At 36.5% G+C, this 20,538-nt stretch overlaps 1 protein-coding gene across 2 annotated transcripts in view; it reads right to left on the bottom strand.

Moving 5' to 3' along the window:
• Nucleotides 1-14,104, bottom strand: part of LOC128642023 (uncharacterized) — a 229,572-nt gene extending 215,468 nt beyond the window's left edge. The window contains exon 1 of one of the 2 annotated variants that reach the window (XM_053694659.1): nucleotides 13,971-14,104. The gene's annotated coding sequence lies outside the window, so the exon portion shown is untranslated. The remainder of the gene's footprint in view (nucleotides 1-13,970) is intronic. The other variant, XM_053694658.1, reaches the window with a different exon arrangement.
• Nucleotides 14,105-20,538: the final 6,434 nt, after the last annotated feature.

The following is a 20,538-nucleotide window of genomic DNA, read 5'->3' as shown; positions in this document are numbered from 1 at the left end:
CATAGTCAATGCCCAGAATTTTTTTAAATTCTGGCACATTGATGGGGGCCTATTGCTGCCATGCCAAATATGTTTCAGGCTTTGCAGCATGGTACTGATGGGCATATAAATTAGTTTGGGCGACAATGTTACCCAACACATCATCACCCAGAAACACCTCCAGAAACTGTTGGGGGCTAAAACTTGCTACATCTATATTTATGCCAGCATTTGCTGTGAAGGGTGGGATATCTGGCCTCTGGAGATGAGGCGTTACCCACTCTTCAGTGGCAGCAGGAGAACTGGCAGGGGGGCTAGCAGCCTCAGATACATCACCATCAGTTGAGACTGCATCTAATGATGTATCTGAGCATATGGCAGGGTCAAAATTGGGGTCTGAGTCAGACATAGAGGCATCTGACTTTGATGCAAGGATGGCATACACCTCCTCAGCACTATATCTTTTCTGTGATTTTTGTATCTGTCACAGAAAAAAATTACTAAATAAAATTAAATTAAATTATTTAATGAACCCCTAAAAAAATGCACAGACTGCAAAAAAGTACAGCTATGCTACTTCCAGTGATTTATAGCGATCACTGGCAAATTGGCAAGATAAGGGTTAATGACTCTGGAAAGAGCCTTTGGATCTCTACATTTTTAACAAATAAAAGAAATAAATTTCTCTCTGCTAAACACAGGTCTCTCTCTCTCTCTAACAAAATCGCAAGTGAGGAGAGGGAGGGAGATCCACACTGATCAGAGTCAATATTTACAAATATTGACATGATCAGACAAATGGGATATTTTATTATGATTTTTTTTTTTTGTGTGGGAAGGCTCAGATTGGGTGACCCTAGCTTGCCCCTATGATGAGGCAGGCTAGGGACACCCCCAGAGGCCCCATGATGCACTGGGCATTGCCATCTTGGAAGCCTCATGGGGGGGGCTATATAGGGTTTTTTTTATTTTATTTATTAACGTTTTTTTTATTTTATAACTAAGTGTCTCGACCCACCGAGGCACTTAGCACACAAGCAAAGCATTGGAAGCCTGTCCGATCGCTTCCGATGCTCTGCTGCACTGCCGGGCTCCACGTGGATCAAAACCAAAAGTGATCACTCGTGGAGGAGTGATCAATCCGGTCCTGGAACTCGGGAACAGTATTACAGGATGCCTCAACATTGAGGCATCACTGCAATACTATAAGAGTGACTGGAAGCGATCTTGATCGCTTCCAGCACTCAGTTTAGCCAACGACATGCAGGGTACGTCCTCAGGCGTTAACTGTACGACGTACCCTGCACGTTGTCGGTAATTAAGGGGTTAAAAACCAACAGACAGGAATTATAGTATAAGATAGATAAAACTAATTCTGATATTCCAAGAATAGTTTACCATTACCAATTACAATTCACAGACTCCACAAATAATTAACATCACTAATAAACATTGCAACATCCTCATGACTGACCCAATCTTAAAAAGTAGTTTGGGAGAAAAACTATCAATAGGTTTTTCAACATTATTTTATTATTTGATTCACCGACATGCACACCACATGGTCAGATAATTTATTTTTTTCTCCCCTATCATGGTCACACTATTTATTATTTGTTTCTTAACAGCATAATAAAAATGCTGATACTGACTTTCAGCACACAAACTACACTCATCACTCATTCACTTTGGGGTCCATCATTTGGACACAATAAAAAAAATTAATAAAAATACACTTTCATATGAAGTCTTTTTAAATTGATTTGTATCACAAGGTGCACAATAATAGCATTAATATATATTAATATTCTATAGATGAACTACTTACATTATATATTCTTGTACATTGATTCCAACAAAAAAACTGACAGCACAGACCATACACAATAATATATCATTTTTATTTTATTAATATGGATGAACTGGTTACATCATAGAAATGTATTTATCCTCCAGCGTGAAGATAATAGTGTTATAACACTTGATAACAAGTGAATCACCCATCAAATCAATGATAATTTACTGTATTATTGTAGTACACTCATACTCCCCAATATATAGCATCCTCCAATCAGAATTTGTATAGACGCTTCATTACATATATAACATCTCCCAAATTTATTCTGTACAGATGCTCCATAATATCTAGATTCCACCTTAAGAACTTTTATGCAGTGTCCACAATCCCAACCAATGAGGCATCGCTTTACACTTGGACAGGCCCATTAGCTTATCATTATTGAGCAGGCAGAACTTCTGTTTTTTTTCTGGTACAAAGCCCTATTGGAGCTGCAGCTGCCATATTTGATAAATATAATTAGGCTTCAATGCTTTAGGGGGTTAGGGGCCCTATATTTTAATTTGGAAACAGTGTGGTGGGCATCAAGTTTACGCCCTTATCATAGGGAACTATATAGTCCTACTAATAATACTGCAATTACAATTAAACTATATACCTACTGTTTAATTTAGCTGCCAAAGGGATTACTGTCTATAGATTCATAAAACAGCATTGCCATTTGTATCTAATATAGATTTTTAATCTTGGCAATCTGCCAAACAACATTCTCTTTAACACGGCTTAGTGTAATTACAGCTACATAGACATCAAGTGTTACAAATGATCTCTTCCACTAAAGATATTGGGTGTGAGAGAGTTACATATTGTTACATTAATAGCTAAATGAATATCCTACTAAGTTACCATTTATTTTGCCAGACAGGAGTAAAACAAGTGTGCTAAATATACAGACCATTACATATTTATTAAAGGGATATAAATCCCGAGAAAAATCTGGAGCACTACATAGCAGGAAATGTATAACATTCTTTCAAAACTGCTGCCATATAGCGCTCTAGAAATGGTCCGTCTCCTAATCTTATGTCTGCTTTTCAACAAAACATACCAAAAGAACAAAACAAATTGATAATAGGAGTAAATTAGAGTTATTTAAAATCGCATGCTCTATCTGAATCATGAAAAAAAAATAGGGGTTTCATATCCTTTTAATGACATTCAAAGGTTAATTTTATTTCTTAGGGCTCACTCTAGTTACAAAAAAAATAATACTTTTACAGTGGGCGGCCGGAGCGTGGGATTTTATATTTCATCACTTTATTAAAAAGGAAATGATAGCGTACCTTCAGTAGAATTTAATGAAATTAATGTACATCTAAAGAATCGCTAAAATCCCGGATCAGATTATACAAATGGGAAACTTTACCATCACTTTAACTAAAACAATAACATTATAGGTTTCACTTTGGGTTAACTGCTTGCCCCTCCCTCCTCACACTTAGGTCCTTGTGCAGACCGATCCCACCCCAAACAGTCATCTATTCTTTGAGCTTCTAGAAACAGAACGGAGTTGATTCTGTGTACATAGAGTTAAAAGGAAACAACTAGATAAAGGGACAGTAAAGTCATAATTAGACAGTCATGATTTAGACAGAACATACAATTTTAAACAACTTTCCAATTTACTTATGTTATTTAATTTGTTTCCTTTTCTTGTTATCCTTTATTGAAAGGTTTATCTAGGTAAGCTAAGGAGTAGCAAAGAACCTAGGTTCTAGCTGCTAATTGGTGGCTGCATATATATACCGATTCTTATTGGCTCACCCATGTGTTCAGTTCAGTTCAAGTTATAGGGCAAGAAGTACAAGTAGCACTTTGCAATTTCCAAACAATTTTTTTTTTCTCAAATTAGCAATAGTTAGATTGTAACACTGATATCTGTCAGGAATCCCTGAATAACCCTTCACATGGATATATTTTTTTTAGTAGACAACCCAAAGTATTGATCTAGGCCCATTTTGGTATATTTCATGCCACCATTTCACCGCCAAATGCAATCAAATAAAAAAAAAATGTTCACTTTTTCACAAACTTTAAGTTTCTCACTGAAATTATTTACAAACAGCTTGTGTAATTATGGCCCACATGGTTGTAAATGCCTCTCTGGGATCCCCTTTCCTCAGAAATAGCAGACATATATGGCTTTGGCGTTGCTTCTTGGTAATTAGAAGGCTGCTAAATGCCGCTGTGCACCACATTTATGCCAAGCAATTAAGGGGTTAATTAGGTAGCTTGTAGGGTTGATTTTAGCTTTAGTGTAGAGATCAGCCTCCGACCTAACACATCCCACCCCCCGATCCCTCCCTGACCCCCCCTCAAACATTTCTTCCCTCCCTCACCTCACAATTGTCACCACCATCTTAAGTACTGGCAGAAAGTCTGCCAGTACTAAAATAAAAATATTTTTTTTTTATATTGATTCTGTTAGTGTTGGATCCCCCTTAGCCCCCAACCTCCCTGATCTCCCCCATACAGCTCTCTAACCCTCCCCCCTCTACCTATTTGCTGCCATCTTGGGTACAGGCAGGTGTTTGCCAGTACCCAGTTTGTCAAAAAAATTGACATTTTCTGTAGTGTAGCTGCCCCCTCAATACCCTCCCCCCTCCCCCTCCCAGATCCCTTGCCCAACATTTATTCCCCCCTCCCTCTACCCCCTTCCCATACATTTACAATACATTAATGTAAATGTGGTGCAAACACACGTGCACACCCCCCGCCACCGCACTCCCGCCGCATCATGCATACTTCTGTGTGACCAGATCCAGAACTAACCAATGATGAATAGCCCACCCGCCTCCGTGCTACGGTTCCCATCCGCCAACGATCAGCACCATCGATGGCCAATGCAGAGAGGGCCACAGAGGGGCTCTCTCTGCATCGGATGCTTAAAAAGGGTATTGCACGATGCCTCAATATCGAGGCATCACTGCAATACCCTGAAAGCGTCTGGAAGCGATCACCATCGCTTCCAGCACTTGAAACCCCAGAGGACGTGTCAGGCACGTCCTTGGTCCTTAACTGTATTTTTTTTAGGATGTGCCTGACACGAACTTGGTTGTTAAAGGGCCACTGTAAGTAAATATTTTCTATGCCTGTTACTAACTACCCCAAATACGCTTTTTATCAATAGCATTTCATTAACATATCTCTACCGTATATCAGAAATCTTGTCTGCAAATTTAATTGTTTTCCAAACCCACTCTGTGGGTATCCTTTGCTCTGTACCAATCCGTTTACAATACCTAGGTTTCAAAATGGCGCTTTAAACACAAAGTTATTGGTTTAAGTATTTTGAACACGCAGTGCTGAAAATAGTGGGCAGGATAACATGACATCATCAGCGAATAAAAGATATAACTTTTAGAATGTTATGAAACTTCGTTTTGGAGAAAATATAGGTCATTAGGTTTTAATTAATGTTTATTAACTTTAATATGCTAGTTGTTTAGCTTAAAAAGTGTAAATATATAAAGACTGCACTTTTTTTTTAAGAGAAGTAAATTGGAAAGTTGTTTAAAATTGTATGCTCTATCTGAAGCATGAAAGTTTAATTTTGACTTTAGTGTCCCTTTAAGTAGAAAGCTCTTTAGATAGATTTTTCCTCAAAAAGCAAAATCAAGGGGCCCCTCTTTTTTAAGTCACATGCTCAAGTGGTTATCCGCTGACCACTGTGTTAACCATGAACTCCTGTCATAGCCATAAGCATATGGAAAAATATCAGGGGGTGGGGTATCCCTATGTTGCCCTACACAATGCATACATAAACATGAGACCCCCTTATTTGAGCAGAAATCCAGTTCAGCTCATTGTCTTAATAATAACAAATATGGGGTCGCATTATCATTGTGCGGACGAACATGATCCGCTATAGCGGATCATGTCCGTCGCACATAAATAAATGCCGACAGCATACGCTGTCGGCATTTTTCATTGCACAAGCATTTCTCGTGAAATTGGCCCCTCAGTGTCCACTTTGGTTCTATTTCTGGGGATTTTAAGAGGCCTTATTTTTAAGAGGCCCTATTACCCCTACGCTGTGGAGAGTGAAGTTAGCAGGAAGCAGGGGAAGCACTATAAAAATTACTGTGCTTGCAGCGTATAAGATCTTACAGTCTACACCAAAATTGTTATTGTTTAAAAAGATAACCTCTTTACTACCCATTCCCCATCTTTGCACAACCAACATTGTTATATTAATATATAACATATATATAACATTTAAACCTCTAATTCTCTCAGTTTCTAAGCCACTACAGACAGACTCTTATCACATGCCTTTTTATTAGCTTTTCACAACAGGAGAGAGCTAGTTCATGTGGGTTGTGCAGGACACAGCACTAATTAGCTAAAATGCAAATCAATAGAAAATAAATAAAAAGCCATTTGATCAGGGGGCAGTCTGCAGAGGCTTAGATACAAGGTAATCACAGAGGTAAAAAGTATATTAAAGGGACAGTCAACACCAATATTGTTATTGTTTAAAAAGATAGATAATGCCTTTACTACCTATTGCCCAGTCTTACACACCCAACATTGTTATATTAATATATTTTATAACATTTAAACCTCTAAATTTCTGCCTGCCACTACAGACAGTCTCTTATCACATGCTTTTTTATTAGCTTTCACAACACAAGACTGCTAGTTCATGTGTGCCTTATAGATAAAATTATGCTCTCTCCCGGAGTGTTGCACAACTCATAGGGGCCGATTTACTAACTGTCGGACAGACATGATCTGCTGCAGCGGATCATGTCCGCCCGACAACGCAGAATGCTGACAGCATACGCTGTCAGCATTTAACATTGCACAAGCAGTTCTGGTGAACTGCTTGTGCAATGCCGGCCCCTGCAAATTCTCGTCCAAACAGCCGCTAGCAGAGGGTGTCAATCAACCTGATCGTATGCGATCGGGCGGATTGATGTCCGCCACCTCAGAGGAGGAGGACTAGTTAAGGAGCAGTGGTCTTAAGACCTCTGCTTCTTAACTCCAATTTCCTGCGAGCCTGAAAACTTACGCGGAAACAGAAGCTTTGGGGCTGATACGGGGTTGGTAAATCGGCCCCAAAGACTGTCCCTTTAAACATAGAAAACAAGCCTTTGCAAGACATGCCGCGGGTACAGTCAGAGGACGAATATCTGAGATTGCAATGAAATTGCTCAGAGGAATCAACCTTTCTTACAAGAACCAACAAACTGGAACAAAGATTACTGGGTTGAGGTTAAAGAAAAAGAAGCATAAAGAGAGCAAAATATTGAGATCTAAAGACCAATAGACAGGAATTATTGTATAAGAATAATTTAATTAATTCTGATATTCCAAAATTGGTTTTAACATACAAATTGCGGATTCGACAAATAATTAATTTCTCTAACAAACATTGGGGAATCCTCATGACTGACCCTATTTTAAAAGTAGTTTGGGAGATAAACCATTGATTTCGACGTACCAAAAACCCATAATAGCAGCTATCTACAGGGAAAGCAAACCAAAACCTCACTCACACCAGGGTCCTATCGGTGTGGAAATTGGCGCACATGTGAATACATACACAGAACTACCACCATTAATGATAGATTTGGACAAACCCATACCATATTAATATTAATACCATAATACAGAGGGGTCATTTACATGCTAAGTTGTACATGCCAAACATTTTACAAATGTCTGAAACACAAAAGAAAAAAAATGGGTTCAGTGTCCCTTTAATGTAAATAAGGAATGTAAAAAAGCAAGTGCAACCCATGTCCGAACCAGAAATGAACTCTTAAGCTTACATTCCTGCATTTCAAATAAAGAAACCAAGAGAAGGAAGAAAAAATAACAATAGGAATAAATAAGAAAGTTGTTTAAAATCCCAGGATCCATCTGAATCATGAAAGAAAATTTTTGGGTTTCAAATCATTTTAATAAAGTTCAACCTGTTAATTTATCAAAATCAGAAAAAATAATTATACATAGCAGTTATTCAGAAAAGTGGTTTAAGCAGCTTCTAAAAAGAATTGGCCTCTGCAAGCAATCCTAGAGTTCAATATGCAAAGTACAGGAGATGTGCTACAAAGCAGACAACAAACAGTAAGATAATAGTAATTTTATCGTTAATATAAATTTCTCATATAATAAGAGGGTTCCATATAAATCACAACAATAAAATAGAACAAATTAAAAACCACCGGTGGCTAACAATACAAGCAACAATTAGTATATTTAGTATATTTATATTTAAATACTTAAAACAAGTGGGATGGTAATAATATAAACTATAAAATTAGACAACACTAGTTAGAACAATCCTATTATCTTGAAGTCAACAACAATAACATCTACGCATTTCAGCCCAAATGATAGCCTTTTATCTTGTATCAGAGCGCTCTGAATTGACTAACTGGTGGGGGTTCATCTACGCATTTCAGTCCAAATGATGGCCTTTATTCAGAGTGCTCTGATACACAAGCTGGTTATTACTATTTTCACAGAACATTCCACTTTTGAAATCCACTCCAGAAAGACCGCACCCAATTGGTTATTCCATTACATGTAACTTCTGAATGCGGAAGTTTAGATTCAGAGACGCGGTGAATTGCGGTGAATCTGCCTAAGGATATTAGTGCTGCCACACCGGACGTAAGTAGTTTACCCTCCATTGGGATATTAAAGTGAGTCAGGTACTGTGTTCAAGAAAACAATACTGGTACATAGAATCACTTGCACCTTTATTGACTGTTAAAGACGCACTAGATAACAGCGGGAAGTCGCGGAGTGATACAAACTTTCTGATAACAGAATTTCAGCCGCCTTAGCATAGCTGTTAGTGCTGTTGACTTCAAAATAATAGGATTGTTCTAAATAACTAGTGTTGTCTAATTTTATATTTTATATTATTATCAACATCCCACTTGTTTTATGTATTTAAATATAACATATATGTGACGACCAGGGTTATCCAACCCTGCGCCAGTCACTAATTTTGCACAGAAAGGGTTATCAGAACCCTTTTGCTGTCACTAATAGCCACGCCAGGCAAGCTTGTGATTTAGTTCAGTGGGTGCAAGGGTTAACAACACTCCCCTTTAATGCCACCCACACTAAACTAAAAACCATATAGCTCAAAGCTGCCACCTCTTATGATTTATTAAAGGGAAAATCCTAAGGAAAACCCCCAGATTTACACATTAACTCTCAGAATAAAATTTAACAGAAAATAACCTAAAATATACAGTTCTAATACTCCAGTCTCTTTCAGTAATGTGGTTCAAATATTAGACAAAGGCCAAAGCTTAATAAATGAATTATTTATTATGCCAAAAATTATTATGCACAATGCATTATTAATACAAAGTTGTTACAAATAAAATTACACACAAACAGTTTTTCTAAATAAAAAGAAGAAAATAGAAAGCTCATACTGTACTAGTCTTTGGAATCTGTGTGCCAGGGAGATGGCATGAAGCAATGGGTCCTTACTATGTAGAACAGCTTCCCTTGTAAGAATGACAACTTTACATGTTAAAACACAAAACTTTATACAATTTTCAGGAGATCAGGTTGCTTGCCCAACCCTCTTTGCAGGGGCTGCGAAGCCCCTTATCTTTTACGACCGTCAATAAACTCTAAGTCTTTGCCTGAAATTATAGAACACATCATCATTTCTGCTAGATACATCCATTTTCATATAGACAGAAAGGCAATCTCTTATTTACATTGTGAGAATCAGTTTGATACTAAATATGACATGGTTGCCATATTTCCCTTCATCTAATGTCACAACATGTTTTAAACACATATCTACATGGTACCCATGTCCCTTTATTGACCTTATCAGTTTCTGGGAAGAAGCACTGCTCTGTGTCTCTAAAACCGACACTTTTACTGCCTGAATGCACCAATGCCTATATGATAACATTTATTCAAGTGGAATTCTGAAACAATTTATAATGGGGTCTGGTTTTATCACAAAAAACAAACATAAAAACAGGACACAGTTCTTCTTGAAAAAACAAATGTTTTTTAGCTCACAGGCTAAAGAGAATTAACCCCTTGGCAGCTAAATCATGAGCTATTTGTGACAATATACTAATTGTTGCTTGTATTGTTAACCACTGGAGGTTTTTAAATTGTTCTATTTTATTGTTGTAATTTATATGGAACCCTCTTCTTATATAAGAAACTTATATTAACGATAAAATTACTATTATCTTACTGTTTGTGGTTTGCTTTGTAGCTCATCTGCTGTACTTTGCAATTCATCAAAATCAATTACATTTTATTTCTTAGGGCTCATTCTAGTAACAAACCAAAAAAAGTGGGCAGCCAGAGCGCAGGATATTAGTTTTCATTGCTATATTAAAAAGTAAATTATATCATATCTTCATTAGAATGGATGAATTTAAAGTGAAAGTCAAATCCGGGTGACTCGTTCACACAGTTGTGCAGTTGATCAGAAATTAGTTTGATGTTCATTCATCATTTATCTTACATACTAATCATACCTTCTATTTTTTTAACTTTTATTTTCGCTCAGTTTCTCTATTTTCGTCCGCCCGTCATCTTGCCTACTTTGATTGACATAAATGTGATATGTGGTTCTCCAAAGTCCATTTCCCCCCGGGGCGTTCAGCCCCCTTTCTCGCAACATCATTGTTGAATTATGCGCATGCGTTACTCCCTCAATAGTGTCATAGAGCTATCAGGCTCGTTCATGAGAGCAAAATTGAGCTCCATACCGCACTCCAATACCAGCACTGCTGAAATCTGCTGTAAGCTGGTTTTATGTGCTCGTGCACGATTTCCCCATAGACATCAATGGGGAGAGCCGGCTAAAAAAAAGCCTAACACCTGCAAAAAAGCAGCGTAAAGCTCAGTAACGCAGCCCCATTGATTCCTACGGGGAAACTAAATTTATGTTTACACCTAACACCCTAACATGAACCCTGAGTCTAAACACCCCTAATCTTACACATATTAACCCCTAATCTGCCGCCCCAACATCGCCGACACCTACATTATACTTATATCAACCCCTAATCTGCCACTCTGGACATCGTCGCCACTATAATAAACATATTAACCCCTAAACTGCCGCACTCCTGCATCACAAACACTAGTTAAATATTATTAACCCCCAATCTGCCACCCCTAACATCGCCGCCACCTACCTACATTTATTAACCCCTAATCTGCCGCCCCCAACGTCGCACCCACTATACTAAATTTATTAACCCCTAAACCTAAGTCTAACCATAACACCCCCTAACTTAAATATAATTAAAATAAATCTAAATAAAAATTACTATCATTACCTAAATAATTCCTATTTAAAACTAAATACTTACCTATAAAATAAACCCTAAGCTAGCTGCAATATAACAAATAGTTACATTGTATCTAGCTTAGGCAAGTTTGTATTTATTTTAACTAGGTAGAATAGTTAGTAAATAGTTATTAACTATTTACTAACTACCTAGTTAAAATAAATACAAATTTACCTGTAAAATAAAACCTAACCTGTCTTACACTAACACCTAACCTTACACTACAATTAAATAAATTACATAAATTAAATACAATTACCTAAATTACAAAAACAAAAACCAGTAAATTACACAAAATAAAAAAAGAAATGATCAGATATTTAAACTAATTACACCTAATCTAATAGCCCTATCAAAATAAAAAAGCCCCCCCCCAAAAAAAAAAAATTAAAACCCTAGCCTAAACTAAACTACCAATAGCCCTTAAAAGGGCCTTTTGTGGGGCATTGCCCCAAAGAAATCAGCTCTTTTACCTGTAAAAAAAATACAAACAACCCCCCAACAGTAAAACCCACCACCCACACAACCAAACCCCCCCAAAAAAAAAAATCCTAACTAAAGAAACCTAAGCTCCCCATTGCCCTGAAAAGGGCTTTTGGATAGGCATTGCCCTTAAAAGGGCATTTAGCTCTTTTTCAAGTGCCCAAACCCTAATCTTAAAATAAAACCCATCCAATAAACCCTTAAAAAAAAACTAACACTAACCCCCAAAGATCAACTTACAGTTTTGAAGACCGGACATCCATCCTCAACAAAGCCAGGAGAAGTCTTCATCCAAGCGGCAAGAAGTCCTCAACGAAGCCGGGAGAAGTCTTCATCCAAGCCGGCAGAAGTGGTCCTCCAGATGGGCAGAAGTTTTCGTCCAGACGGCATCTTCTATCTTCATCTATCCGGCACAGAGCGGCTCCATCTTCAAGACATCCGGCGCGGAGCATCCTCTTCAATCGACGTCTTCTTGCAGAATGTAATTGATTTAATTGTAGTGTAAGGTTAGGTGTTAGTGTAACTCAGGTTAGGTTTTATTTTACAGGTAAATTTGTATTTATTTTAGCTAGGTAGTTAGTAAATAGTTAATAACTATTTAGTAACTATTCTACCTAGGTAAAATAAATACAAACTTAGCTGTGAAATAAAAATAAAACCTAAGATAGGTACAATGTAAGTATTAGTTATATTGTAGCTAGCTTAGGGTTTATTTTATAGGTAATATTTAGTTTTAAATAGGAATTATTTAGTTATTAATAGTAGGTTTTATTTAGATTTATTTTAATTACATTAAAGTTAGTGGTGTTAGGCTTAGGGTTAGACTTAGGGTTAGGTTTAGGGGTTAATACATTTAGTATAGTGGCGGCGATGTCCGGAGTGGCAGATTAGGGGTTAATAATTTTATTTTAGTGTTTGCGATGCGGGAGGGCCTCGGTTTAGGGGTTAATAGGTAGTTTATGGGTGTTAGTGTACTTTTTAGCACTTTAGTTATGAGTTTTATGCCACAGCTTTGTAGCGTAAAACTCATAACTACTGACTTTCAGTTTACGTTATGGATCTTGAGGTATTGGCTGTATCGCTCACTGTTTGGTCTCCCAGGCAGACTCGTAATATCGGCGCTATGGAAGTCCCATTGAAAAAGGACTTTTTGAAAGCTGCGGTAGTTACGTTGCGTTACGGCCAAAAAAGTGTGCTGTGCAGCTAAACCTGCAAGACTCGTAATACCAGCGGTAGTGAAAAAGAGCCTTAACGCTGCTTTTTCACTCACACCGCAAAACTCGTAATCTAGCCGATTGTTATATTAATATACTTTATAACATTTAAACCAGTAAATTTCTGCCTGTTTCAAAGCCACTATAGACAGTCTCTTATCACATGCTTTTTTTTTATTTGTTTTTCACAACAGGAGACTGCTAGTTCATGTGTGTCATATAGATAACACTGTGCTCTCTCCCAGAGTCGTGCACAATACATAGAATGTCCCTTTAAACACAGAAAACATGCCTTTGCAACACAAAAAGTCATTATCAAGAGAAAAAAAAATAACTCCCTTTAAATAATTCCAACAGGGACTTCATTGTTCTGATGAAATTTCCTATAGAATCTCGTAAGCCCACAAAAATGAAATTACAATTACCCATAATGTCATATGATGTTTTTACACTGTTTGCATATTGTGCAATTCAAATGTCACTATTGTATAATCATTTTATGTGGCTTATCAGCAAATAGACTGTCCTATCAGTTAAATATACAGCCGTCAATAAAACCATTTGTTTTGTTATTAGATTTATTTATCTCTTCTAGTAACAATGTTATATAGTAATATAGTGTAAATAAAACCATTTGTCTTGTTATTAGATGTATTTATTTATCTCTTCTAGTTGCACTGTTACATAGTAATATAGTGTAAAAAATAATAAAACCCATCAGGTTAAACCTTTCACACATTCCTGTTATCAGCTGATTCATTTATATTTTGCCATTGATGTGAAAGGAAAACAAAAGCTTTTATAAACCTTTCTGCAAGAGAAATCGCCCTAGTCTTTAACCCTTCGTGCACGTGTTCTCTCTTGAAGAATATAAAGCAATATGGGCCACTCCCAAATATGAAAAACAACACAAAGCAAATTGAAGACAAAGACTCAGAGATTCAGCTGCTTGATTCACATATTAATAACAATAATGACATTTATTATTTATTAGCAGATAGTCAAATATCAAATATACCTGGATTTAGCCTTTTCTGGCTAGCAATGACTCTGTTTACCCCCCCCCCCCCCCCCCCATATACAATCTAACTAGTTAATCATAACAAACTGTAAAACACTTACCATATTAGTAATTCAGCAGATCCTCTGTGTAAATGATAACTCCTCACACCAAACCATTATTTAATGTAAATCTCCGAGGTTTTTCTTATCCTGCAGCAGCTGCTTTCTTCTTCTGAAATGGAGTTAGAGGAAAACGAAACTGAAAGTAGAATTGAAAGAGCTGTTTCCCATATAAGGCCTCGCTTCCATTGAGTCGTTAAAAATGGAGCCGTAAGCTACCGAAGCGGCCGACAGCTAAAAGTAATTTACGGCTGCATTTTAGTACCAGGTTTCCATTGAAAAGATTAGCGTGTTGCGCGCAGTCGCTCTTTTCGTGTAGCTGTAAGTTAACGTTGTGTTAACGCTTCCATCTAACGTCGGATTTCTTGAAAATCAATTAGTTGCTAAGGTAACCCGACCTTACGCTATAGAATTTACGTTTAACGTCCGTGCTTCTTACCTGTGATCGCCTCTCAAGAAAAATAAAAAACACTTATCCATATTTTTAATAATCAAATACTATTTTCTAATATAATTATATTTAACACTTCATAAATATAAGTAATATTTATTGCTGCCCTAGGCATAGGTCTAGTTTGCATTCTGTATATATGTTCTTGCATATATTATTATATTTAAATATATATTGATATTTCTATTAGAATATAAGTTCAACTATTTCTATACATGAGACAACAATAAATATTACTTATAACAATTTATTTCTACATTAAAACACTTGCATTATTTGCAAGTTTTATAATTTAAATAGAAAATAGGTCTCAGAAAGCACAATTTTCCTCTTTTACACCTAGTTGAGCTGGGGGTAATATTTCTCAATGTATCGACAGCCTCCGACAATGTATTAACGGTTAGCGCTTTCATTGGAAACCTGGTATAATTTATCGATTAACGGCTTCTATTACTTTCTATGGGACGCGAAGATCTTTTCGGCAGCCGAAGTCCGGCTGCCGATATTGAGGTATAACGCGCCATTGGAAACAGTCGATAAACGATATTGCTTCCGACAGCATATTTATCGGTTTGCGAGTGCACGCAAACTGAATTACGACTCAATGGAAGCGAGGCCTCAATTGGTGCAGAGCTGGAGAGGAGAAATAAAAGGGACAGTTTACTGCAGAAGTTTTATTGTTTAAAAAGATAGATATTCCCTGTATTACCCATTCCCCAGTTTTGCATAACCAGTTTGTATCTAAGCCTCTGCAGACTGCTCCTTATTTCAGTTCTTTTGACAGACTTGCATTTTAGCTAATCAGCCAATGATAAATCTCATTAGTTGCACATAAAAATCCCTGTAAGTTTGAACATCAGTTCATTTACAGACAGTTTAAAGGGACAGTTTACTGTAAAATAGTTTTTCCTTGAATGTGTTTACAATTGCTTTTTTTACCAACTGCAGAGTAAAACATGTATGAAAATTAGTTTTTTAAGGTTTATTTGTGTATATTAAAGCTCTTATTTTGTGTTTTGAAGCCACAACCTAATAAAATGGGTTGAGCTTGTAGGTATAATAAGATCTTATTACTGTATCACATTGTGTACATATACATGCTTCTTTATCTTATATCTGTAGGTATAATCAGATCTCATTACTTTATCACATTGTGTACATATACATGCTTCTTTATCTTATATCTGTAGGTATAATCAGATCTCATTACTGTATCACATTGTGTACATATACATGTGTCTTTATCTTATATCTGTAGGTTTAATAAGATCTCATTATTGTATCACATTGTGTACATATACATGTGTCTGTATTTTATATATGTAGGTATAATCAGATCTCATTACTTTATCACATTGTGTACATATACATGTGTCTTTATTTTATATCTGTAGGTATAATCAGATCTCATTACTTTATCACATTGTGTACATATACCTGCTTCTTTATCTTATATCTGTAGGTATAATCATATCTCATTACTGTGTCACATTGTGTACATATACACGTGTCTGTATTTTATATCTGTAGGTATAATCAGATCTCATTACTGTATCACATTGTGTACATATACATGTGTCTTTATCTTATATCTGTAGATATAATCAGATCTCATTACTTTATCACATTGTGTACATATACATGTGTCTTTATCTTATATCTGTAGATATAATCAGAGATCATTACTTTATCACATTGTGTACATATACATGTGTCTTTATCTTATATCTGTAGGTATAATCAGATCTCATTACTGTGTCACATTGTGTACATATACACGTGTCTGTATTTTATATCTGTAGGTATAATCAGATCTCATTACTGTATCACATTGTGTACATATACAAGTGTCTTTATCTTATATCTGTAGGTATAATCAGATCTCATTACTTTATCACATTGTGTACATATACATGCTTCTTTATCTTATATCTGTAGGTATTATTAGATCTAATTACATTATCACTTTGTGTACATATACATGCTTCTTTATCTTATATCTGTCCATAAAACAATCACCAGTACTTGGAGAGAACAATGGAAAATCATCATTGTATTACCTTATCTCTGCTATATCCAACTCAGAGTGTAATTTCTTCTGCTGGCTGTGTTTACAAAGCTTATCTATAGCTTGGACCTGCGGCCACAAACTATCAGAATAGGTGGGGATACCACATGCTAAATCAACTATTTCAAATGCCAATATAAGGGTAAAGGAGCTACTTGTGAACAAATTAATACACTCCAGCAGGTAAAGTGGATCATTGGGAACAAATTAAAGGGGAGAACATTTTTGAGTAAACTGTCCCTTTAAAGTAAAAATAAATAACATGTTTAACATTTTAATGCTGTTGCAGCGTTCTATTCCGTCCTAACCATGCTGAGCTTTAGCGCCATTAGGATGGAATAGCACGTCCGAGCCGTTTCGCTGTCCTGAAGCCAAAGGCGCTTCCTGGATGGGATCGCGTTCTAGAGGGCGTGCCTAGCTTCATAGGGACACCCCCCTGACCTGATCCCATCATTGAAATCTCGCAATCACGTGCACGATCGTAGGATTTCAATGTGTCTACAAGTTAACCCTGTCATTAAAGGGTTAAACAATGCTCTCTTGCATGCATGATAAAAATACATATAAATGCATGGTAAAATCACAGCGAAATAAAGGATAAAATAAAACGGATTATAATAAAACACAAATGTGACTTTAGTTGTAAAATAAATCTTGTGCTAATTGTGTACTCTTCATATAATGAAGCTGTATATTTCTCAGATCTTTGTGTGGTGCCTATTTCATCCTGTTAGGCTACAGGGCTGTTTGCTGCTGCTTTTGTGACTTCAAAACACAAAATGAACTTTTTAAAATACACAAATAAACTTTAACCCTTTAAGGACACAGCTTTCAGTTTGCTCAATTGTTTTATGACGGAAAAATTCCGTCATATGTCCTTAAGAGGTTAAAAAAGCAAATTTCATACATTTTATACTCTGCTGCTAGTAAAAAAAATAATTGGAAAGAGAAAAACAATTTTATAGTATACTGTCCCTTTAACTATTTCTATTTGAGATGCTGCTTAAATGTATGTGTTTGTTAAGTCATCCATGGAGTTACGTTGCTTTTTTAGTCAGCGCAAAGGTTGCTGCGCCTGCCTATGTGTGGCGAGATGAAAATGGAGGAGATTTTCTCAATTCTGCGTGCGTAAGTCCTTGTGCTGAATATTGGATACCGAATGGCGACGCCAGACCTTTGTTAGTTTATGGGAGTAAAAAATGCGGGCGACGGGTGAATATACGTGCATAACTTGTATGCTATGCTGTATATGCAATACCAAAACTGCGTAAAAACCAGCGTTGCCTGCTTTTGCAGGCCACGCTGCATATGTAATCTTGCCCCTTGTCTGCTGCAGATGTTTTTCAATAGTCAAACTTGCCATATTTGGAGGAGCAAAAACCGGATTGAGTCTGTGAACAACAAGGTGACTTCTTAGTAGGGATGGGCGAATTTTTCATAACATTCGAATAATGAAACAAATTTTAACACATTATTTCATTTGTTTTGAATTTCGAATGTTTGCTCAACATTCTAACATTTGTTTAACCCCTTGAGTGCTAACGATGGCTCAGAGCCGTCGCTAGCACTCAACCACCTTTAGAGCAATCTGGGGGCTATCACCGACTCCCATCTCAGTGATTGGGCCTGTATAGTGAGAGGCATTACCGGGGCTTCCCGTTACGTGCGGTGACGTCACGTGCAATGACAAGATGACCTCACTGCGCAACTTTATTTAAAATTTACAATACAAAGTATAGGGAAAGGGGGCATGCTGCTTTGAAGCAGCTACATACCCCCAAGACCCACCGTTGGAAAGGTAATCGCCTAACCTTTCCAACGGTATAAGTCTTGGGGATCTGGGGGGGGGTTTAAATAGTTAAAAACAGAAAAAAATTAAATCCAGCTTAGCACTCAAATGTAATATACAATCAATATATAACCAGCGCTACATAATTTGGCAGCGCTATACAAATAAATGATAATAATAATATATTTGTATCTGTTAGGTATCAATTTACTAAATTCCTTACCACATGAACTATTGTAATGTTACATTCATCATTCTGAATGTGGATGTTCAATCTAATTATATAAATTCTCAAACCAGAAATAACATTTGATTACTGAATTTTAAAGGGATATTGAACCCAAATTTTGCCTTTCATGATTCAGATAGAGCATGCGATTTTAAGCAACTTTCTAATTTACTCCTATTATCAATTTTTCTTCATTCTCTTGGTATCTTTATATGTTTCAGCACCTAGGTAGTGCTTGCTAATTGGTGGCTACATTTAGACACCAATCAGCAAGCGCTACCCAGGTGCTGAACCAAAAATAGGCCGGCTCTTAAAATTACACTCCTGCTTTTCAAATAAAGATAGCAAAAGGACAAAGCAAATTTAATGATAAAATAAAATTAGAAAGTTGCTTAAAATGGCTGCTCTATCTGAATCATTAAAGAAAATTTTTGATTATCCAAAATGAATGTCCACAGGACTATTCCTTCTACCAAGCGAATTGAACTTTCACAATATTCACCTATCCCTACTTACACACAACTGCAAGAGGAGCCGAGAAACGCGTTGCCTAACATATGTGTATTTAATGTAAATATTTTCATAATGCCATGATTCAGATAGAGCAGCAATTTAAAAAAAAACTTTCCAATTTACCTCCATTAACAAAATGTGCAGTCTTTTTATAGTTACACTTTTTGAGTCACCAGCTCCTACTGAGCATGTGCAAGAATTAACAGAATGTATGTATATGCATTTGTGATTGGCTGATGGCTGTCACATGATACGTATATGCATTTGTGATTGGCTGATGGCTGTCACATGATACGTATATGCATTTGTGATTGGCTGATGGCTGTCACATGATACAGGGGGAGTGCAGATAGACATAAGTTTGAAATCTCTCAAAAAAAAATCTGCTACTCATTTGAAGTTCAGACTAAGCGCTATTGCATTGTCTTTTTATCGTGTATTTGTTGATTATGCAAATCTACCATATTTAGTGGTCCTTTAAATAAATCCATAAAGTATAATTTACCAATTTGGAAGAAGTCATCTTTATTCCTGCTAAACTGACCTGAGAGAGAGTTTGCACCCAGCCTGCCTTGCCCACACCTGCATATTAGGTGTTTAAGTATTGTGAGTGCCCACTTTGGAATTACTTACCCCCCCCCCCCCGTGTGTTTTATGATTTCAGATTAGTCACAGTCTTTGTTAGTATAAAGTTGATTGTTTTGCTACTGGAGCAGGGTTAGCCTTGATACCTCTGAACCATGCATTTCCAGCTCTGACAATTAGATAATCCACAATTCTATGAGCTAAATTACATGAAAAAGGGGTAAATTAAATAAGATATTGCAAAGTTGACTTATTACTCATAACTAAATATTTTATATAAAAAATATCTCAAAGTAAAAATATTTTAAATAAAAAATCTAAGATGTTCAACGTCCCATTAAAAAATCTCTATAAAATTTCACTGCATGTATTTCTGGCAGACCGCAGTGTTAGCAGTATAAAGTTGTATTTAAAGGGGCAGCAAACACTTTGAGATTTTTGTTATAAAATATTTAGTTATGTGTAATTAAATAGCTTTGCAATATATGTATTATTATCATTTTTATTTATTTTGCTCCCTTTTCATGTAATTTAGAACAATTTCCAAATTATTCCGCAAAACACAAAAAATATACAGGTAGATTACAAGTTATGTGCGCTAGAGGGTTTTTAACAAACGCAAAAAAAATTGCGTTATTTAACCCTCTATAGCGCAGCCATTACAAGTTTTGAAACAGCCGGCTTGTGTGTGCAATATGGTTGCGTTGAGCTCCATACTGCACAAAATACAAGCGCTGCTTTGACGTGCTCGTGCACGCTTTCCCCATAGACATCAATGGGGAGAGAGTGTCAGGAAAAAAAAAAACACCTGCGATCGCGGAATGAAAAGCTCTGTAACACAACCCCATTGATGTCTATGGGGAAAAAAATGTTACGTTTAAACCTAACACCCTAAAATAAATCCAGAGTCTTAACACCCCTAATCTGCCACCC

This window comes from Bombina bombina, chromosome 11, assembly GCF_027579735.1.
Source record: "Bombina bombina isolate aBomBom1 chromosome 11, aBomBom1.pri, whole genome shotgun sequence".
In the NCBI taxonomy this organism is placed as follows: Eukaryota; Metazoa; Chordata; class Amphibia; order Anura; family Bombinatoridae; genus Bombina; species Bombina bombina.
The sequence above is the reverse complement of the archived record's forward strand: the minus strand, read 5'-3'. Positions and strand labels throughout refer to the sequence as shown.